At 40.0% G+C, this 24,093-nt stretch overlaps 1 long non-coding RNA gene across 1 annotated transcript in view; it reads right to left on the bottom strand.

Moving 5' to 3' along the window:
- Positions 1-1,607: 1,607 nt before the first annotated feature.
- Positions 1,608-24,093, bottom strand: part of LOC132233310 (uncharacterized) — a 168,358-nt gene continuing 145,872 nt past the window's right edge. Inside the window, exons 3-4 of the long non-coding RNA XR_009452583.1 lie at positions 4,895-4,986; positions 1,608-1,692 (exon numbers count right to left, since the gene is read on the bottom strand). This is a non-coding gene — a long non-coding RNA (uncharacterized LOC132233310). The remainder of the gene's footprint in view (positions 1,693-4,894; positions 4,987-24,093) is intronic.

Raw genomic sequence — 24,093 nt, 5'->3', positions numbered from 1 at the left:
TTGGAACACATCATAATTCCCCAACTTGTACACTATTTCAAGCCTCTGGGGTCTTACTTTGACTGCTCTGTGTCCAAGTAGAGTTCTTTTTCCCTCCTTTTGATATGGATTCAAAACCCTCTGCCTTTCTCCTTTCCTTCTTGCAACAGTTCTCAACCTGTGGGTTGCGACCCTTTCACAGGGGTTGCCTAAGACCATCGGAAAACACATATATAATTACATATTGTTTTTTGTGATTAATCACTATGCTTTAATTATGTTCAATTTGTAACAATGAAAATACATCCTGCATATCAGATATTTACATTACAATTCATAACAGGGGTGAAATTACAGTTATGAAGTAGCAATGAAAATAATTTTATGTTTGGGGGTCACCACAATATGAGGAACTGTATTAAAGGGTTGCAGCATTAGGAAGGTTGAGAACCACTAGGGAAAAAGAAGAGAGGAGAAGAGCCCTGACTGGTTTGGCTCAGTGAATAGAGCGTCGGCCTGTGGGCTGAAGGGTCCCAGGTTCGATTCTGGTCAAGGGCATGTACTCTAGGAGAGTCTTTCTCATTACCTTTTCCTGTCTGTGTGAGGTACCCTCCCCTGGGGCCCAGTGCTATCCTGTGCTTATCTCTGTCATGGTTCTAGTCATATTGGATGGAAATAATCACTCTGATCCTCTTTTCTAATTAGATTGTGGATTCCTTAAGGACAGGAAAGTCTCTTACTCATTTTTTTAAATATATTTTTTATTGATTTCAGAGAGGAAGGGAGAGAGAGGTGGAAACATCAGTGATGAGAATCATTGATTGGCTGCCTCCTGCATGCCCTCTACTGGGGATCGAGCCTGCAACCCAGGCATGTGCCCTTGACTGGAATTGAACCCAGGACCCTTTATTCTGCAAGTCAATGCTCTATCCACTTAGCCAAATCATATAGGGTGATGACTCAGCACTACCAACATGTGGGGACAGATAAGATGTTGGGCTTGTCTTATTTCACTCCTTCTTCCATTCCCACGTGGAATCTTGGGTTGTCAGCCATGCCTCTTGCTTTCTTCTCTATTCATTGAACACCAGGTTCATCTATTTCAGTGGTTCTCAACCTTGGATGCCTCCAGAATGAGGCCCAGAAATCAAGATTTTAAAAAGATTCCCAGGTGATTCTAATGTGCAGCCAAGGTTGAGAACCACTGTTGTAAATGATCCTTATTCATCACATATGCAACCTTGGTATCGGTTGGTTTAGTACAGTCACCCAGGAGGGAGGGGACAAGGGAGAGAATATAATAAATCTAACTTTGATGAACTATTCATTGCTTTCTGGTGATTTTTTATTATTGGGTTTGATTTCAAGAAATAGTTCCTAAGGAAAAACCATTGAGAATGGACTCCCTCCAAAAAAGAAAGAAAGAAAGAAAGAAAGAAAGAAAGAAAGAAAGAAAGAAAGAAAGAAAGAAAGAAAGAAAGAAAGAAAGAAAAAAAGAAAACATACTCCCCAAATGGTGTAGAAATAAATATGTTCATGTACTCCACAATGAGCCATAAAATCATTCTTCTCTGGTTAAAATCTTCATGGGCCTTAGTAGAAATCAGTGGACCAAAGACACTCAAGGCCAGAGATGGTGGCTTTCAAGATGAACTCTGATCTGACGCTTCTTCCTGTTCTCTTTTGTGTTGGTTCTCTATGGTGTGGAAGAAACTTGGAAGGGAAGAGAGAATTCTCAGTGAGTGTAGAAAAGAATAGATTCAGACCACGGTGGTAATTTATTTTACTGTGTTCAGATTGCCCCTCCATCCTTTCTGTGTCACGCTCCCTTCCAGGTTCCTGTATGCCCAGGTTTCCCTTCGATGCTAATGAGAAGTGAGCTCCATCCTTAACCTTCTGGCTTCTTTACCCTCCTTTCCATAACCACCCAGGTCACATCAGTTCTTTCCCTCTATTCTGCTCAGCTTTCCCCAACCAAGTAAGGGGGCATCCCTTACCAGTTCTCCTGTGAAGCACAGGCTGCCACTGGAACCCCAGGCACACTTCCAGCTCGCACCCACAACTCTTGGACTGTCCTTAATTGTACTCTAGGAGAGTCTTTCTCATTACCTTTTCCTGTCTGTGTGAGGTACCCTCCCCTGGGGCCCAGTGCTATCCTGTGCTTATCTCTGTCATGGTTCTAGTCATATTGGATGGAAATAATCACTCTGATCCTCTTTTCTAATTAGAGTGGTTCTCGACCTTCCTAATGCCGTGACCCTTTAATACAGTTCCTCATGTTGTGGTGACCCCCAACCATAAAATTATTTTCACTGCTTCTTCATAACTGTAATTTTGCTACTATTAGGAATCGTAATGCAAATATCTGATATGCAGGATGTATTTTCATTGTTCATGACCCACAGGTTGAGAACCGCTGGTCAGTAGAGGATCCAGAAATTGACCCAAGCCATTATACTCAATTAGTATTTGACAAAGGAGGAAAGAGCATACAATGGAGTCAAAACAGCCTCTTTAATAAATGGTGCTGGGAAATTTGGTCAGATACATGCAAAAAAATGAAACTAGATCACCAACTTACACCATACACAAAAACAAACTCAAAATGGCTAAAGGACTTGAATGTAAGATGGGAAACCATAAAAACCCTACAAGACTCCATAGGCAGCAAAACTGCAGACATATATTGTAGCAATATCTTTACAGACACAGATCCTAGGGCAGGAGAGACTAAGGAGAAAATAAACAAATGGGACTACATCAAAATAAAAAGCTTCTGCACAGCAAAAGAAATGATCAACAAAACAACAAGAAAGCCCACTGCTTGGGAGAACATATTTGCCAATCTTATCTTCAATAAGGGTTTAATCTCCAACATTTACAGGGAACTCATACAACTTAACAAAAGGAAGATAAACAACCCAATCAAAAAATGGGCAAAGGACCTAAATAGACACTTTTCGAAAGAGGACATTCAGAAAGCCAAGAGATACATGAAAACATGCTCAAAGTCCTAATGATCCGAGAGATGCAAATCAAAACAACAATGAGTTACCACCTCACACCTGTCAGAATGGCTATCATCAACAAATCAACAAATGACAAGTGCTGGAGAGGTTGTGGAGAAAAAGGAACACTTGTGCACTGCTGGTGGGAATGCAGACTGGTGCAGCCATTGTGGAACACAGTATGGCATTTCCTCAAAAATTTAAAAATGGAACTGCCATTTGACCCAGTAATCCCACTTCTAGGAATATATCCCAAGAAACCAGAAACACCAATCAGAAAGGATATATGCACCCCTATGTTCATAGCAGCACAATTTACAATAACTAAGATTTGGAAACAGCCTAAATGCCCATCAGCAGATGAGGGGATTAAAAAACTATGGTACATCTACACAATGGAATACTGCGCTGCTATAAAAAAAAGAAGGAATTCTTACCATTTGCAGCAGCATGGATGGAACTGGAGAGCATTATGCTAAGTGAAATAAGCCAGGCAGTGAAAGAAAAATACTACATGATCTCACTCATTTATGGATAATAAAGAACATTATAACTTAATGAACAAAAAGATAGATACAGAGGCAGAGAAGCATTGGACAAACTGTCAAATTACAGCAGGAAGGCTGGGGAGTTTTGTGGTGCGGAGGGGTAAGAGATCAATCAAAGGACTTATATGCATGCATATAAGCATAACCAATGGACACAACACACTGGGGGTGGGTGGGTAAAGGCATGTGCCGGGGTTTAGGGGAGGCCAGGGGAAGATCAATGGGAAAAAAAGGAGACATATGTACTACTATTTGTAGTACTTTAAACGAGAAAATAAAATTTAAATTAAAAAAAAAAGATTCAGGAAGGGAGAACTCAATAAAACCAGTGGGTATATCAATTTCTAGGACACAAAGAAATTTCTAGGGCAATTATAGCCTGAGTAAAGGTGACAGATGTCAAAGCCAGACTGCAAAAGTCTGGAAAAAGTGATCAAGGATAAAGTGACCAAAATATGTGTAAGACAATTCTTACAATTCTTACAAGGCTTTTAGGCCATCAAGGAAAAGAGAGAAATTTGATTTAGAACACAATTAAGTTTCACAATGATTAATAATTAAGTACCATAATAAGTATCACTAAGTCAATCACAGATTTCCAAAAGTCACTAAATCTTCAAAAGTATTATAACATGAAAATGGCACTAGTCTAGGAATCAGAAGGTCTACCTTCTAATTTCAAACATTAACTGTGAGAGCACATTCATTGGGGAATAAAAGTAGTTTTGAAAATGGAAAACTATGGAAATATAATTTTGGATCATCCTTCACCAAGGTACCTATGAAGACATGGAGAGGATTTAGGAGAGAAAGGAGAGCTAAGGAGAGTGAAACGCAATGTCTTGTCCAACCAATGGGCTCAGAAACAATCATCCTTTATCAATGAGTAGAGAGCTGAAGGGATCCTTCAAACCAGAAACAGAAACATGTAACCAGGTACAGTCTGACTCTGGTTACTGCAAGGAAGTAATTTATTACAGTCAGGCTACAGGGAAAGTTGGCATTGACTTGGTCACATGTCCCCTCCCATGAACTGCCTCCAGATGTCAACTAGAACTGAGCCTCATGAAAAAGTTAAAAAAAAAACCTGAAACATCTAGTGAGTAGGCCTGAGGCAATTTTAAGGGAAAAGGTCAAATGTGAGGACAGGAATTCCAGGGACCCACAGCTTCCAACGGTAAGCTCTCCCATCTGACTCCAAATTCCCTAAAAACAGGAAATATACCTCCAAATCATTTATCCAACAAACAGACTCCATGCTAGGTGTTAGAGATGAAAGAGTAAATATTATTCACCATAATAGCACCAGCACTCAGAACAGAATAAACACAGTTTTGATTGCGAGAGGGTTTTACTTACAGGTGAGGAGGGCCAACTAGGGCTCAGGAGAAAAATCTTTATGAGCCAACGTGAAAACATCTTTCAAACCAGAAGCAGCTATTAACCCACACCTTGGGAGAAAAGCAGAGAACAGTTTCCAGTAGGAAGCAATTAGGAACAAAGCAATTGCAACTTGTCAAGTAATACAAAGACAATAATAATTTAATCTTTTTGAAATAATGTTATTGATTTCAGAGAGGAAGGGAGAAGGAGAGAGAGACAGAAACATCCATGATGAGAGAGAATCACTGAGTGGCTGCTTTCTGCATGCCCCCTACTGGGGATTGAGCCTGCAACCGCGGGTGTGCCCTTGATCAGAATCAAACCCGGGACCCTTCAGTCCACAGGCCAACGCTCTATCCACTGAGCCAAACTGGCTAGGGCCATATAATTTGATCTTAAACTGAGAGAGTGGTGGGCACAGAGAAATACAAAGGACAACAACGACTCAAAAGATAAAACTTTGCATTATGAGTAGAAAACAACTTCCCCTGCTCCAGGCAAGAAACCCTGAATAGGATTTAGAATGTGGAGGTAGTTGAAACATGAAGGATAGAAGTAGAATGACCAAATCTCATCTGCAACTGGACAGAGTGGAGCGTGGATCAGAAAGTCACAAATATATTCAATTCTTTGCTCTTGTACATGCTAGGATACTGTCTCTTGGCTTTGGGGGGAAAAAACAGGGTTTGCTATTTTTTTTTAATGTAACTTTATTTGCATCCACAATATACCCTAAACAAATTCTAACTTCAGAAACATCTAGTTGATTCTTTTAAAAAAATTTTTAAAAATCTCTATTTTTGAAAGTATTACAGATGTCCCCTCTTCTTCCTCATTGATCCCTTCTAGCCTACCCCTGCCCCCTGCCCCAGGCCTTTACCACACTATTGTCTGTGTCCATGTGTTATGCATATATGCCTGCAAGTTCTTTGGTTGATCTCTTCCCATCCACCACCCACCCACCCCCACCTTACCTCTGGGATTCAACAGTCTGTTCCGTGCTTCATGTCTCTGGATCTATTTTGTTCATCAGTTTATTTTGCTCATTAGATTCCACATATGAGTGAGATCATGTGATACTTGTCTTTCTCTGACTGGCTTACTTTGCTCAACACATTTCTCTCCAGGTCTCTCCATGCTGTCTCAAAGGGTAAGAGATTCTTCTTTTTCACTGCTGCATAGTATTCCAAGGAATAAATGTACCACAGCTTTTTTATCCACTCATCTACTGATGGGCACTTAGGCTATTTCCAGATTTTAACTATTTTAAATTGTGCTTCTATGAACATAGAGGGCATACATTCTTTTGGGTTTCTTAGGATATATTCCTAGAAGTGGGATCACTGGGTCAAATGGCAGTTCCATATTTAATTTTTTGAGGAAATGCCATACCGTTTTCCATAATGGCTACAACTGCATTCTCACCAGCAGTGCACAAGAGTTCCCTTTTCTCCACATCGTCACCAGCACTTGTCATTTATTGATTTGTTGATGGTAGCCATTCTGACAGGGTTTGCTTTTTTTTTTTTTTTTCAAAACTAAAACTTTATTTTGGTTGAACTGGGCAGTTATAAATTGTTCTGACCTTGGTCAAAATGGCAAAAGGAACACAGAATGAAGGTCCCTGGTCCTGGAATTGGACTAGTTCGGAATTTGGCAAGAATGGCAAGGCTTAGACTGGAGACTTAAATCAAAGAGGGATAAAGTAGGACTCCCCTTCCAAAGTATACTATTTCCTTCAAACTCACCCTGTGATTAGCTTGAGTAAGAAACTTCTTGCTGGACTGCTCCTTGGCCTCCTATCCATTCCACAGAGTAACTCCAACACACAGGTACATACACAGCTGTTGCACACTTCACAAGGTTTCATCTTATTTGATCTGATTGGTTGGACAAGAAATGCCCCTACTTTACACAGAGGGTAGTAAGGAGCTTTTGGCTTGCACGAGTCCAGGCTCTGTTAAGCTCAGTGTAACAATGTGAATATAAACACATGTGTTCTCTCATCAAGAGGTACAAACTCAGAAAGTGTGGCATGTAAAGAATAAAAATAGGGGGAGCACCCATGTGAAAAAGAAAGAAGAAAATAAAAACATTTGAAAGCATTATAAATGTGATTGTGGTAGACAGAGACCAACCCACACAGACATGTTCTGTCTCAGCCCCATGCACATGTGCATCTTTCCTGAACTTGCTGTGATAATGTCATTTGTCCATCTTCTGTTTATTTCACTTCATAAGCTTCTTGTCATCTAATTAATGCTTTCAAATGAAACATGAAATTTCCTTATCAACTCATTGTGAAAATATATTCTGACTTGTTCATCTCCCTCTGCTTTAACCAGAAGATTTCTATGGCTTATATTACAAGGAATGACAAGGGCAATTATCATTAAAAACTGAGCAGAACAAAGGTATGGTAATGAGGAGTGCTACAATTCATTCGCCAAGGTGATAAAAGGATAACACGAACCCACCTCTCTCTTTCTGATAACAAAGCAATTACAACTTGTAAAGTAACACAGAGAAAATAATAATTTAATAGAAAACAGAGAGAATGGTAGGCGCAGAGAAATACAAAGGAAAACAGCTATGTACAAAAATAATTCACTTTATCAAAACTTCCCATTATGAGTAGAAAACGACTTGCCAAAAATGTCAGGATGCACGGTAATATTTTTCTCAGAAAAAAATAATTTTTTCTTATTAGTATTCAAAAGGTTGCTAGCAGAATGATACAGTAAAAAAGTTCAGCCTATCTTTGAAAGTAATAAGCAATGAAGCACGAATAGAGGTAAAGCAAGGATAGTAAGACAATACACACATGTGCACATATATACACAGGCACAGACACAGACAGACACAAACATATACCCACAAACACAGACACATATACATATACACTCAGACATAAATACCCATACACATATACACATGTACTCACAAATATGTGTGCACATATATACATACATACTCTTACACACAGATATACATACGCTCACATACATAACACAAAGACATGCACATATACACATATACCTACACACATAAACAGACATACACACACACATACACTCACAAACATACTCAGGCTTAGAATGGAATTCTAAGGAAAAGAATCATGGACCAGAGACCACAGAATTAACATCTGAATGAATGATTGACATTTGAACACAGTGAGAGCCGGCAGCCCCTGTGACCTTCACAATATCTGAGAGCGCTCCAGCTGCGGGGATAGTAAAAGCAGTTCCGCTGCAAAGCCAGACATGCCTGGGCTGGCAGAAAGCACATCTGCGGACCAATTCCAGTTCAAGAATTGCTGGTTGGAAAGTGTTAATCAAGGAGCTTGAGCATAAAACTGACAACCAAGGCATTTAAGCTTATGTTTGTAGCCCTGAAATCCACTCCTATAATCTTAAATCACTCCCATTGTTTCATCTTGAAATTGGGAATGGCACTGTTTACCTGTCAGGGATGCCGTGAAGACCGGATAATGATTATAAAGTGCTCAGGAGCTAAGTATTAAAATTACAAGGTACGGCACAGGCCAGAATCTGGCCTACACAGCTGACACAGGCTCTACACTGCTCCTGTCACACATGCCACTCTCCCTGTGGGGAGCAGGCCTAGGCCGACAGTTAAACATCCTTAGCAATGTCATGGAAACAGGAGAGGCTCCTGCCACCGTCTCTATACTCGCCAACCATGACCTGGCTTCAGGCTGAGCAGCACTCCCCCTGTGGGAGCACACTGACCACCAGGGGGCAGGTCCTGCGTTGAGTGGGATCAGGTGGAAAGTGGCTCTCCAATATCCCCTGAGGGGTCCTGGGTTGCGAGAGGGCGCAGGTCAGCCCGGGGGACCCCACCGGTGCATGATCAGGGTTGGGGAGGGATGTGGGAGGTTGGCCAGCCAGGGAGGGACTGAGGGAGGGCTCCAGGGCCTGTCTTGATCAGTCCTGATCCTCCAGACCCCAGCAGCAAGCTAACCTACTGGTCAGAGCATCTGCTCCCTTGTGGTCAGTGCATGTCATAGTGAGCGGTTGAACATCCTTAGCATATCATTAGCATATTATGCTTTGACAGGTTGAACGGATGACCGGACGACTGGACACTTAGTGTATTAGTCTTTTATTATATAGGGTATATTACATTCCCTTTTTCTTTAAGCCAGTTTGAATTGTAGCTTCTGGCAATTGAGATTGAAAGGGTTCTTCTATCTGTTTAGTTACAATCTTATTAAATATTTCTACAGCAAACCTGGTCTGGACTTGGATGAAAGCATAACTAGTTCTTAAAGGAAAAGACTTTCAGTGGTTGTTTCCAAGTTATACCCAAGTGGGGTTGCGGGGTGGGCGGCTATGATATAGGTAGGGGAAATCGGACATTTGCGTCTGGTCGGTTACTTTGCCCCTCTACATACCAACCAGGACAGACCTCCAGGGCTGGGTTTTGCCATCTGACACAGATGCTCCAAATCATTCCACACACACCATCCTCATTCTCTACCTCTCCTCTTGCTTCCTTACTTCCCACGACCTTTCACCCACCCACTTGCCAGTGTTATCACTGGAGTATCCACTGCCCTCCTCCTTCTCCCAGAATCCTCAGGCCTTTTTGTCAGTAGCTTTCTCTTCCTTCTTGCATTTCTACCACTTCCAGCTTTGAATGCCAATGGCTTTGTCGAGTTAGTGAAATTACACAGACAGTAAGAAAAATCTAGCTCAGCATCCACTGAAAGGAGAAGCTGACACTGCTTCCAGGGGATCTAAATTCTAAAAATATTTCAACACCACAAAACTATTCTTAAAAACATAAGTCCACCTGTTTCCATTGGAAATTCCTGTAACTCCTATCAATGTAAGTTGTAGTGCAGTCTTTTCAAAGCAATACTTTATGGCCTTGTTATGTCTTCTCCTTGACCCCTGCCCTAAGCTTCATCATCAAGCATTCTACATGCCAAACTGCTTTTCTTGGATGCTTGTGGGGGAGGGGCATATGTTTCAGTTCACATTAACTTTTTTTATTTCTCTTGTGGATTAGGAATAGCTCACCAGACTTTCCCCTGGGCTGAGGAAAGTAGCCCTCAAAGGACCCGCTGTCCTTTGTTCTGATACCATGCTCCCCAGACAACCACTATCCCTCCTTCAGATCCCCTGGCTTCTGAGGTGCCCAGAAGTAGGTACATTATGGCCCCTGTAAAGGAATATCCACCTCTGTGAATTAATAAACTAGCGTTCTCATTTACACACCTGCCCATCATGAGTTTAAATGGTGTGGGTTAGCAACTGAAAAACGATCGGCTTCTGAGTATGTTGCTGGATGTAGTTTCTGGGTCAACAAAGCTGAACCAAAGCTTACATGTAATTACCCACCAACACCACTTCCCTCTACTTCCCCTGTTATGTAATCCAGCCAGCAGCTCTATATTTATCTGTACATTTCAGCTCTCTCTAAATGCAAGGCATGGTATTGAGGCTCTGATGTTGAAGATAGAGGGGACAGTCATGGGAAGGCAAATGATTAAAGACCAATATAAATACTCACAGTTGTCTTATACCTCTCTGTCGGATACTCAGGTGAGCGTTCTTTGGGAACCCTTTGTCACAAGGAACCGTTGACCTCCATCATCCCTGATGTTCCAGAAGAGTTGTATGCCCAGGCTTCCATCTCCTTTTCCCTTGAGCAATCATGCTCACAAAACTCTTACTTGTCTTTTTTGTTTTCATTTTATTTAAGCTCCTAGCCTTGGTTTCTCTTGTATTCATTGTTCTATTTGGAATTAAGGGATAATTGCTCCAGTTGATAAATATAAATGTATTTTGATTTGTAAATCCAAGAGCTAGCCTATATAATAAAAGGCTAATATGCAAATCAACTGAACAGTAGAACAACCGGTCACTATGACACACACTGACCACCAGGGGGCAGACACTCAATGCAGGGGGAGCACTGCTCAGCCAAAAGCTGGGCTCATGGCTGGTGAGTGCAGTGGTAGTGGTGGGAGCCTCTCCCACCTCCATGGCAGGGCTAAGGATGTCCAACTCCAGGGGGAGTGTGCCTAAGCCATCAGTTGGACATCCCCTGTGGGCTCCTGGACTGCAAGAGGGCGCAGGCCAGGATGAGATGAACATGGATGGTGAAGAAATTAAGGGAGTCTTTTTCTTTCCATACTTGTGTGGAGCATTTCATTTGCTCTTTTTAAATGACAAACCTGCTTACAGAATGTGAAATCAGTGTGTTAGTGCAGCTGTAAGTCAAGTCTTTGAAGTTCTCTTATAATCAAATGGGATGACAGGGCGATTTCAGATCCCATGTACTATTTAGACATTTTCCCTGTGTCATCTCTATAGCTATTTTTTAGACTGATCTGAAAGAAAAACTGCTTGAAAAGTAGCATTTCACTAAAAGGTAATTTTTTTCTTCTTCTTGTCAAGAGTGTTAAAATAAACACTATACTTTTAGCAGATAAATAATCATTCCAAGAGACAGAAAATACTCTTGACATTTTTACAATAACAGGTTATTAATATAATTCACTGTGGCTGAAAGCATGCAGGATACATTTATAACGCAGGCTGAATAAAGGTTAAGTATATTTTCTGTTTTATTCTGCATCAGACATAAACATCTGTCATACCAAACCATAGACATAAGAACTCTCTTAGAAATGTATGATTCTCAGAGGAAGATGAGCAATTGGGAAAAGCTCCTCTTCCCTGGATAAATTCCCTATCAGTAGACCTGGACGCCAACACTAAAAGAAGAAATAAAAAAACATCCCAACCAATCTGCAGAGTAATGTCTTCCAAGTGTCACCTGGAAGCCCCAACAACACCATCCCACAGCATCAGAATGGCATTGCGGTCACACTATTACATTAACTAGGAGAATAAATAATCAAGGCCGTCAGTGCTGGCTCTTCCCACAAAGACATCATTTGTTTTCTGAGCAGCTGCTCCAGAAGAGCATGAAGAAAGAAAGACGCGTATCTGGAAAACTACAGACACCTGCGCCTTTCTTGACAGTCCCTCCTCGGAATTCTCAGGAAGTTGTGATCTCCAATGGAAATGAAACCGAGAGGGTTTCTACCAAGGAGCTTCCTAAAAGTAAGGAAGATGACAGAGAGATGCCAGGGGCCTTCCTACTAAAATATTTATAGACCAAAGAATATTTAGGGAAGCTGTTCTTGTTTTCTAAAGCACTTATTCACTGATTGTGGAATAAGAAGCATGGAGGGATGTACATGTTTCTGAGCATAAGTGTGCCCTTATCGCATCCACAAAAGGAGAGAATTACAAAACAGATTTGTTTTTGAGTCAGTAGTTTATAAAAAGGGTGTACCACAGGCTTCTTTTTAAACCCATACTCCCTGCTGCTTTTAAAATTAGCCCATTTACAAAAAATGTGAATTTGCCACAATTCTCCAGAAATGCATGTGCTAGCTCAAACAAGGCACACCTACTGAAAACTGCAGGTCTGTTAGGCCCAGGAAACATATTTCAGGCTCTTCAGTAAAATAAAACAGCATTGGAGTTAATAATCACTGGCTTGAATTACTAACCTGGCAAAAAGCAAGACAACTCCTGAAGTTTTCCATTCTCCTTCTGTAGGCACTGACAGCCCCCACCACTCACACCCATAATCCACCTGTTCAGTCTACCCTAGGATACAAAAGAGGCAGGCCTCCCCTTTCCTGGACGTTTTTTGGCTCCCACAATAGGACATGCATGTCCAGCCACGCCCCACCTGCTGCCATCCCCCAATTCAGGGCTTCTCCACATGGCCTTGCTGTTCCCTCCAGCCCTCTCTCACAGCGCCTTTCCTCTCACCTCTCAGCGCCTTTCTTCTCTGATGCAACTGGCAACACTCCCAGGCTAGGTGAGTTCTCGCTCATACTCTCTCAGGGCCACCTGCACTTTTCCTACACAGCATTTGTCCAGAGTGTGCACTGAACTAACTGGGATTCTTTGGTAAATATCTTCCCTATTCCATGTTTCTGGGGCAGAGACTATGGTTATCTTACCCCAGGCCTGGTGCCATGCATGGCACATAGTAGGCTGGAAAATAAAAAGATTTACTGAATGAATAAATAAACCCTGTTCTCTCTCCTCCATTTTATTCATTATTTTAATTCTTTATCAGTAAACCTTTATTTAAGCACACATACCTACTGTCTACACCCATTCCTTTCTGAACTCTCTTCAATCTCCTTCTACACCTATGGCTCTACTGAAACCAATCTCCCATGCTTTGCCAACAACCCTCTCCTAATGGATAAGTTCATTGGCCACCTCAAGCTTCATCCCCTTTCACTTCCCTTCAGTGGATATTGCTGACCTGACCACCTTCCCTTGTTTGCTTCCAACTTATCATTTCCCTGACTTTCTCTTTTTTTAATATATTTTTTTTATTTCAAAGAGGATCAGCCCCACCCATGCACGAATTCATGCACCAGGCCTCTACTAATCGTATAAAAGTGGTAGAAGTTTATGAAAGAATCAAAAACTGGGATTAGTTTATGACAAAATTTACCTATAGGACTGTTTTAGCATTGTTTAAAATAAAGACTGAAAATAAATAAAAACTGAACAAACTAGATATCTGCAGCATGGGATTGATGGAGTAAATTATAGCCTAGCCATACAATGAAATGTGCTTCAGGCACTAGATATTGGAAGTATATTTCTTAACATAAAAAGTTGTATTCAAACACAAGTAAAAGAGTTCAGTATAATTCACTTTGTATTTTATATGTGATATATATACACTGAGTGGCCAGATTATTATGACCACCTGATGTTTGTAGACAAATTAGCTATAATTTCCTGCTGAAGTTGCTAGAGGGCCAGATCATTATAAATGTCTGAATAGCACAACATACCTAAGTATCGTTGCTGATCAAGTTCATCCTATCATGTTGATGGCGTATCCCAATGGAGATGGCTTCTTCCAACAAGACAATGCGCCATGCCATGGTGCTCATATTGTGCAGGAGTGGTTTCAAGGACATGAGGGAGACTTTACCTTGCTTAGGTGGCCCCCACAATCACCAGATCTCAATCCAATTGAGCATTTGTGGGACAAAGTTAAAAGAGCCATCAGGCAGCTGGTTCCACAACCATCAAATCGCACAGAACTGGACAGTGCTATTCATCAGGCATGGTGTCAGATTCCTCGCATCACCTTTCAACATCTCGTGGAGTCAATGCCAAGAAGAATTGCAGCAGTATTGAAGGCAAAAGGTGGCCCAACGAAGTACTGATGGGGTGGTCATAATAATCTGGCCGGTCATAATAATTTGGCCACTCAGTGTACATATTCATTAATATTCTGTAAGATAACATGCCAAAAAATGTAATAGTGTCCATTAGGTGGTATAAATTATATATTTTATCCTTTTTTGGACTTACACAAATTTTATATATATTTCATTTTTCTACAGTGAACATGTATTTTTTTAAAATGTTGTCTATATTAAAAGGAAAGAATGGGACCAGTACTCATTAAAGGAAGATGGGAGCTGAGGAAAGGAAAAATAGGTATATGTAAAGCAAAGACTAATTAAAATTACAGCTACAAGACTTTCTGTAGTATGCAAAAGAGAATAATATTTCAAAGGAAAGAGTATTCTTATCATTATGTAAACAATTTTTTCACTCTCACACGCCAGAATTTTTAGGTAGACATTTCAACAGGAAAGCAAAGTGCAAAGAGCCAAAGAGTAATGAAAGCATAAAGGAGGACTATAGGGTGGGGGTGGGGGACATAGAAGAGTTCACAGTTAATAAACTAGTACAGATCCCAAGTAAGCATTTCCCCAAAACTCACTTTTATTACAACCTCTCTGTGAAGTCTTCACTTGAATCTCACACATCCCACTTTTACCAGCAAGGACACTGAGACTCAGACAAAGCAGGTAACTTGTTTGAGGATGAGAACTCATAAAGGGCCAGGTTTGAATGTGAATATGCATACAAGTTCTTCTAACATCACAGTGCCATCCACATGTCATTTTTATCAAATTTATGTAACATACATGAATAAATCTCAGAGGAAAATATGCTCTCTGAGAAAGTAAAAGTGTATTGCATGTTGGAATACATTTTAGAAATAAGTGGAGTAACAGTGACACCAATAAATTAAATTAAAAATCTAATTGATCATCTAGGTGATAGTCGCAAAGAGAACAACACTGATTCAAGAAAGTTGCCCTTTAAACTTGACTTTAAAATATATTTAATGTAAAATTTTAAGGTGCTACAACTAGTAAACTTATTTATAGTTTATTCAGAATGTGTAAAATTGCATTTTTCAAGTTCTGTATTCTGCTTCTGGTTATTATGGTGTTTTGCACCAGAAAGTTCATTATAAAAAAAAATTTAAGGTAACACTATATCATGAATTTTTCCCTGAAAAGAAAAAAGGATTTATACAGGTTGTGGCAAAACTAGGTTTACAACTGTGAGTATGGGAAACACAGTTTATTCTTGTATTATTATTCATTAATTATTGTATTATTTCCATATGAACAACTGTACACTTACTTTTGCCCCAGCCTATATATAAAATAGACATAAAATGTGTTGAAAAAAGATTATTTTATATGAAATTAATATTAGCAATTTGTAACATGACAAATAAAATGTAAAGAGATAAGCTTTTGAACAATTCTATAAGCATTAGAAAATTCTTTACATAGCTACTCAAAAAAAGCCATTTGATATTTTCCTACAAAAGGGCATTTCAATGTGTTAAATATCTTGACCTTGGTAATCATTCCACAATGTATATTCATATCAAAACATCACATTGGACACTTTAAATATATACAATTATATTTTTCAATTATCCTTCAATAATGTGGGGGGAGGGGCATTTCAACACACTAGAAGTCACAACGACCTGAGCTTCTCATTTTCCAGACAATGCACAAGGACAGTTGAATTGAAATCATAAAAAGGGTCCATAAAAATGCTAAAACTGACAGATTTTAATAAAATATAATTTTACTTTATTACATTTTATGCATAATGTTATCTTAGTTCAAAATTTACATAGGCCAGTCCTTTATAATTCATTTAAAAAGCTATGGGGAACAGTAGAAAGGACATTAATCTGAATGGGGAGTGGGGGTGGACTGTGGGGCTTGAGCAAGGAAGTAGAGCTCAGAGCAAAAAAAAAAAAGGTGGGGGGGGGAGAGAGAAATTGTGGCACAGATCAGTATCTGGAGGTGTCCTCACAACCAAAGCTCTCGGTCATACCTTGAATTATTGTGATTCTGCCCTGGGTAAATCAAAAAGGGATCAACCAGCGCCTCAGGTTGCTCACTTTCAATGAGTGGGGGGGTTGGGGGCAATGGAGAGATAAGGACACATATGTAATACCTTAATCAATCCAAAATAAATTAATTAATTTAAAAAGAAAAGAAAGTGCTAGTTCAAGTCTACTAGACCCCTTGAGAGATACAGCCACCCAAATTATCCCCAGGATCTACCTTACTCTGGATAAAAGATAAAGAAAAGTATTTTGAATTAATGTAGATTGTAGCAAGCATGTTCATTTCAAATAGAGTTAAAAGAGCAATGTTTTACCTGCAATATGTGTATAAAATTTTTATGACTATATTTTCACCTCACAGGACATTTCTAGGAGAAGCTATGCGGTGCTGCGCACAAGATATAAAACTGGAAGTGAACAGCCCTAGAATCCAAGGTCAGGTCTACCACTGGCCAGACACGTGACCCTGAACAGTCATTTAGCCCTCTGAGCTTTGTCTTCCCAGTTTGTATTTTTCTTCCGACCCTTATATTGCATACTGTCCAGGATGATGTCACTATTTTTTTTAATAACTTTAAAAAATATTGTAGTATCTTTACTCTTTAAAAAGGTGGGGTATGGGAAAGCAAGGTCAAAAAGCACATATGTAAAAAAGCAGTTACTTCTCATTAATCAAAACGTGGTGATTGAATGAAGACCGAAAATAAAATTCCCTGTTTTTTAACAAAAAATTTCAACTTTCAAATCACTTTAAGCTCGTCATAAATGTACGCCTAAAGAGAAAACAAAATTTTAGCATAAAGTAATCGTTAGGGTTAATAAGTCATTCTGGCACCATAGTCAAAAGACTAGACTAGTTTTAAGACCCAAAATTAATCAAATTCCAGAAATGTGCTTCCTGCCTTGCTTGAACATCTCCTTGCTATTGAAATAGAGAAAAGGCATGAGGGTGAGAATCAATTGTATGACCATTTTGTAATAAATATTGCTTTGAATTAGATGTGGTTTAATTTGCCATGACTGTGGCATCTCCAGAAACTCAGTAGCAGCTTAGCTGTTAAGATAAATTCAAGCATAGAGTTCTTTTGTTCATCATCAATGGCCCCATTCCACCAAAATTAAATTTCCACAGCTGCCAACCACAAAAGTTCAGTGCCTTCAGAATGCGAGAGCTGGAGTCTAACCCAATAATGAACACAGTAGTTCACCTTCAGCTATAAACAATCACTGGGGGGGTGTAACCCTTAACCCTGCAGTTAAGTGGATCAGAACCCACTAACTGAGGATCATGGCATCGGGAAAACTACTCACATTTTTTGTTGTTATAGCATCAGATGATCAAACACATGATCTTTACAGATAATGAAAGAAAACCAAAAAAATCTCTCTCCAGTCCCCCTTACCTCAATCTCAATTCAGTTTTTTAATCCAACCTGTAAAACTAGTCAAAATACAGTCCTATTTGATGACAGAGAAGTTATAGTAGTTAACATTTATGTAATGCTTTTATGTGTTGGATACTTTGCACATACCATTTTATTTAATCACCACAACATATCTATAAAGTAGGTAATTAATACTAAACTCATGTGATAGATGAAATAACACAGGCTCAGTAAGGTTAAGTCATTTCCCAAATTCACACAACCAGAACCGGGATTTGAACCAGTCTGTTTCCAGAACTCATGGTTAAGAAAATATGCTCTAGTAGAGCATGTATGATAAACGTGGGAGGATTTCATTTCACTCCTTTTAGTGAAAAAAAAATTTACACTGTAGCTCATACATTCTTAAATATGTGTGCACGTGTATCCACAGAAAAAGATCTGAAATAACATGTCAGAGGCATTAATAGGCCTTATTTCTAAGAAATAAAATTATGAGGAAGAATTACTTCTTTATATTTTCTATAACAATTTGTATTGTTTCTATATATTTTTCAATAATTTAAAAAGTTAATTTTGGTTATAAAAATAAACCAGACTTTACATTATCAGAGATGGAAACCATAGAATAGATGTAATATGATGATGAATTTAATTAAAAAAACAAAAACAAAAAACGGAAGGCCTGGATGAAAATTGAGTGAAATAGGTATGGATTAATAAAAGTCATACTAGAAAAGTCTGTAGTTATATTAGCGTAGGTAGCTAGATATTAATAAAGGAAGGGAGCAAAGGGAATCAGACATTCCCTGGGGAACTGGGGAACTGAATCCAACACTAAGCCTGCCAGGAAATTCCGCTTCACACCTCCCGGGCATCCTCTGCCCTTGAGACCTAATCCCTAATCCCTACAACAGCCAGGAAGGGGGCAGGACGGATCATTACCAGGCATTACAGGGGAAGGAATAAAAACAGCAGGAGAAATTCCCCTGCTGGGTGCAGGGGAGGTGCTTCTAACAGGGGTGGGCAAACTTTCTGACTCGAGGGCCACAAAGGGTTCTTAAACTGGACCGGAGGGCCGGAACAAAAGCATGGATGGAGTGTTTGTGTGAACTAATATAAATTCAAAGTAAACTTCATTACATAAAAGGGTACGGTCTTTTTTTTTTTTTTTTTTTTAGTTTTATTCATTTCAAACGGGCAGGATCCGGCCGCGGGCCGTAGTTTGCCCAGGCTGTACTAGAAGCACATGTGCAGCAGGAACTAAGATAGTGACCATAAAGGCCCATCTATCTAGCCTGGGAAAAGGATCAGATTGGATAAGGGACACAGAACTTGGAAGATCTGGGAAATTGATTGGTGAGAGGGAGGATCCAATGCCAGCCCTGGAAAGATTGGGAAGCTGATTGGCTAGTTTGAAAAAGTGCCTGGTCCTTCCCAAGCCCCAGATAATACAATCCGCCTAACAAAAGAGTTCTCTCTCTTTCTCTCTCTGTCTCCCTCCCTCCTTGTCTCTCTTCCTCCCTCCATCTCTCTATCCCCCTCCAATAACACACCCTTGACCCATTTAGATCGTTTGCATGTTGTGTGTTCTCTCTTGATAGCAGCCATGCAGTTCTAGCAGCTGCCTGGCCGGTAGCCACATAGACTCCAAGCGTGGGCCTGTTCACAGCGCCAGCCAGAGCACGGCAGGAACACAGACGAAGCTAGCCGGAGGAAGGCAGGGACTGAATTGAACCAGTGGCACAGATCTTTTGGACCTTGGCCTCTGTACTGGGCTTGATGAAGACAAGGCTGGACTTTTTCCACAGCAGGACAGACAGAGACGAGACACTGGGAACCCAGGGGCAGTCCTTTGATTTTACTTCTATAATGAATCTTACCACTAAACCTCATCCTCCCACACATGAGTCTCCTAAAATCCTTTCATTTCTTTTGATTCTTTATTGTTGAAAGTATTACATATGTCTCCTTTTTTCTCCATTGACCTCTCCCAGCCCACTCCTGCCCACCCGCCTCTACCAGCACAGGCCTTATCCCCCTACTGTCTGTGTCCATTGGTTATGCTTATTTGCATGCATACAAGTCCTTTGGTAGATCTCTTATCCCCACCTCCCCACTCTCCCCTGCTTTCCCTCTGAGGTTTGAGGGTCTGTTTGATGCTTCTATGTCTCTGGATCTATTTTTGTTCATGTTGTTTATTATATTCCACAAATGAGTGAGATCATGTGGTACTTACCTTTCTCTGACTTATTTTGCTTAGCATAATGCTCTCCAGGTCCATCCATGCTGTTGCAAATGGTAAGACTTCTTTCTTTCTTACAGCAGCATAGTCCATTGTGTAGATGTACCACTGTTTTTTAATCCACTCATTTGCTGATGGGCACTTAGGCTCTTTCCAAATCTTAGCTATGATAAATTGTGCTGCTATGAACATAGGGGAGCATATATCCTTTCTGATTGGTGTTTCTGATTTCTTGGGATGTATTACTAGAAGTGGGATCACTGGGTCAAATGGGAGTTCCATTTTTAATTTTTTGAGGAAATTCCATACTGTTCTCCACAGTGGCTACACCAGTCTGCATTCCCACCAGCAGTGTATAAGTGTTCCCTTTTCTCCACATCCTCACCAGCACTTGTCATTTGTTGATGATAGCCATTCTTACAGGTGTGAGGTGGTACCTCATTGTCGTTTTGACTTACATTTCTCAGATGACTAGTGAGTTTGAGCATGTTTTCATATGCCTCTTGGCCTTCTGTATTTCCTCTTTCGAAAGTATCTATTTAGTTCCTTTGCCCATTTTTTATTGGATTGTTTATCTTCCTTTTGTTAACTTGTATGAGTTCTCTATAAAAAAATCCTTTTCTTGGACTCTGTAAAAGGACACCACTTCCACCAGCAACAGTTACATTTGAAATAGTTAAACATACTAATTGGGGAATCCAGTATTTTCTGAAGAGCATTTTATGAATCAACTTATTTACAATTCACGAATGAAAGACAAGAAGTGTTATTATGCTAGCCATGCTAAGACAAGAGTTCATTCATCTTCACAAGAAATTAACATTCCTTAGCAAGACTGATCCTAGTGTCTGACCTCTCCTCTCCATCTGGAAGGAAATTATATGTTCCAAATCCCTCTGCCTCTGGAAAGCATAACACTAAATCAAACAGTTGGAAGGAAGGAAGGAAAGACAATCTCTCTGATAAGAAACTCTGTAAATCCAAGCGTAATCTCCATGGTTCCACAAACCTGTCAGTTTCATGCTGTCTTCCTGAAACCTCTATTCTTTTAACTGCTTGACTTTATTACTGATTGAAATTTATACCAGTTATGATCATAATAGCTATTGTGTAGTACAATTTATTTATAATTTTCATAATTTAGTCTATGCCATTGCCCACATACAATAAACTTCCTAAAAGAGAGTAAGGAAAGGAAAATCAGAGGTACCACGTGTTTTGTTTTTTTTTAGCCCAGACTTGGTTGCATTGATCTTTTTTTTTTTTTCTGAGCATGCCATTTCTCAGAGTGGAGCTTTGTGTGGCTAATTCTTGTTCCTTTGGCCTTTCTGTCAGAGGTCTAGGAGAGTAAGGATATAGTCAGTAAGCACTAATTCATGAGTGAGGTTAGAGGTAGAATCATTCAGTGTCTCCCACAGGGCAGAGGGATGTGGTACTACAGGAAAGTAGGGATCAGGAACTTAGTCATTTGAGGGATCAGTGTGACCTCCTCAACACTGGAAAACTGTGCTAAAAGGTAATTTTTAAAAGGTAAGCTCATGATTCTCATACAAATACAAAATGAATTCACGTGAAGATTTTATTTAATTCATTAATTAGTGCAGGGATCGGTGAGTCATCCCAAACAATTCAAATGAGTATCTGAAGGACTCCTATAGGGGCAATGCTGAAAATAATTTGCTAATAGAATCAACAAAGGTCCACATACAAGGACAATAAAATGTACTTTTTAGAATCATCTTGGGGGGAAGAAGCATCAATTACATGCCACCCATCTGACAAAATGTATTTGCATCTCACTGAACTGGGACCATTTGCTTTACTCTGAACGTCAAACTCCTACATCACCCAGTAATCTTTGTGCCCAATTCTAAGTCTTTCACAATTTTCCCTAACACTAGTATAATCTGGGTGTCCCCTAGTTGACTCTTCTGGGTTTACATTTTTCTGTAATATCCAATTTAATATCCAAGCCTGGGCCCCCAAACCATAGGAAATCCTGCACTCTTCCAGATGTAATTAACAATTCCCCGTCCTTACTCCCTACAGCACCACTCACAGGTTATAGGACTTAACAGATTCCTCCCATGGGTTTGGGAATAACAGAGAGGAAATTACAACACGGCACAAGCCGACATCTTAAGATTCCTGAAGCTTATTTGACTAGTTCCATTCTTGGGAATTTCCCCCTGGCTGCTTTTGTCTGTAGATTTTATTCACTTGCCATGTTCCTGCCCCCTTCCTTACTTTCCCTGATGGTCTTTCTTTTTCACCTCTCCTCTCTTATTCCCGAAACCCCATATACCTTAGTTCCAGGATACCCACATGTGTGAGGGACATACACCCCAACAGAAGAGCAGTACAATCTAACAGAGCATATTAGCCCTTTTCTATCAAGCCTCTTCTAGTGAGGATAAAAGTGGTGGTCAGGGCACTTGAGTTTCAGCACCTAAAAAAAGCCATTGTCATGTTTTTCTAAATAACTCGGTCATCTATCCTGGATTTCCATCCTTACCAGGGAAAGAACCAGCCATATCTTGAAATTATAATTTTCCTTAACATGCTCCAGATCAAATCCTTAGTGCTTCATCCATCAGAGAAGTATAGAAGAGAAGGAAGCAATAGCAAAATATATGTGTTCCCCATTCCTCAGCAAATCACATGAGTAATGTCATTTTTTCCCCTTTTTCCCATGATAGCGTATATAGTGTACATAAATTAAACTTTAAAGTTTAGGGCAAAATATAAGCTATTAATATGTAAATCAAATTTATCAATGTTCTTAAATCACCAATTAGAAGAAGATTCTATTCCAAATATTTCTAGGAGCTAAAATTACAGATTTTAGAATTTCTAAAACAGTAGCTCATTTTATATTTTATTTTTTTAAAGGCCCGATGCACAAAGATTCGTGCAAGAATGGGCCTTCCTTCCCCTGGCTGCTGGCACCGCCTTCACTCTGGCTGGAGTCACCTTTCCGCCTTCACTCCAGCCTGGAGACACCTTTCTGCCTTCCCACACTGCCCCACTAGGCTCCTGTGTATGCAAATTAACCTACCATCTTTGTTGGGTTAATTCGCATACTCACGCCTGATTGGCTGGTGAGCGTTGTGAAGGTATGGCCAATTTGCATTGTTCTCTTTTATTAGTGTAGATATATTTATTGATTTAAGAGAGGAAGAGAGAAGGAGAGAGACAATCAGCTACCTACTGCACTCCCCTCACTGGGGATCAAGCCTGCAACCAATGCATGTGCCCTTGACTGGAATCAAACCCAGGACCCTTTAGTCCACAGGCTGACACTCTGTCCACTGAGGCAAACCGGCTAGGGCAATAGTAGCTCCTTTTAAAATGTATATGTATACTTCCAAAAAAGGAATTAAGATGGCTTAGGTCAATGACACATCTCCATCAAATAACAAGAATCATCAAAATCATTAAAACATGGATGAAAGGACCAAAACAAAATTGTAAAGGGAAATGAGAGAAGGGAAAGCTCTCTTTTGTTTATTATTGTTATTATTATAAAACTCTCTCAAGAACAGCATCTCTTTTGATGTTCAGAGCCTCTCCTCTGGAGAAGGTAAAAACGATGTCAATAGTGCCATTTGCGAACAAAATAACTAAGGCATAAGGGGCTGGGTGATTTGCCCCATCCAGAGAGTTTGAAGAAGCAGGTCCAGACCTGGAAATTACATCATCTGACTCCAAGCCCAAAGCGCATTGCTTTCCATCACACCACCTCGAGGATACAAAAAAAATAATAATTTTAACCTGTAATATAGATGTAATTAACAACAGTTTTTAGAATTGTCTACCAAATGCAATACCTTTAATACTAACAACCTAGATTTCAAGTCTAGGTTCAGCATCCCAGAGAAATATCCTAGAACTACAAGACAGGCAGCTGACAGAAGCAAATGTTCTAGTAGTTCCTATGTGCCCTTTACCCACGGTCCCTGACTCAAGGCTCTCACCACTGCATTTCTACCCGGAACACTTGGTCTTGAATCACCGTAAAATTCCAACCTACCTGATTCAGGGGGCTATGAGTGTCCCAACATCCCTCCCATTTAATTCACTGCAGCAGAAGAAATCTTGAGGCCAATGACTAAACCCTCCAGGACCTTGAAAATCTTTTAACTGCACTGCTCTTCAACACAGGAAAACCCTTACTTCCAGCTAGGCTATCATCCCAGGCCATTTCCCTTTCTAAATTGCAGCTACATTTTCCCCACATGCCTGCCTATACAGCATCAGCTCATAGT

Source organism: Myotis daubentonii, chromosome 4 (assembly GCF_963259705.1).
Source record: "Myotis daubentonii chromosome 4, mMyoDau2.1, whole genome shotgun sequence".
NCBI lineage: Eukaryota > Metazoa > Chordata > Mammalia > Chiroptera > Vespertilionidae > Myotis > Myotis daubentonii.
Note: the sequence above shows the minus strand (reverse complement) of the source record. Positions and strands in the feature narration are given on the sequence as shown.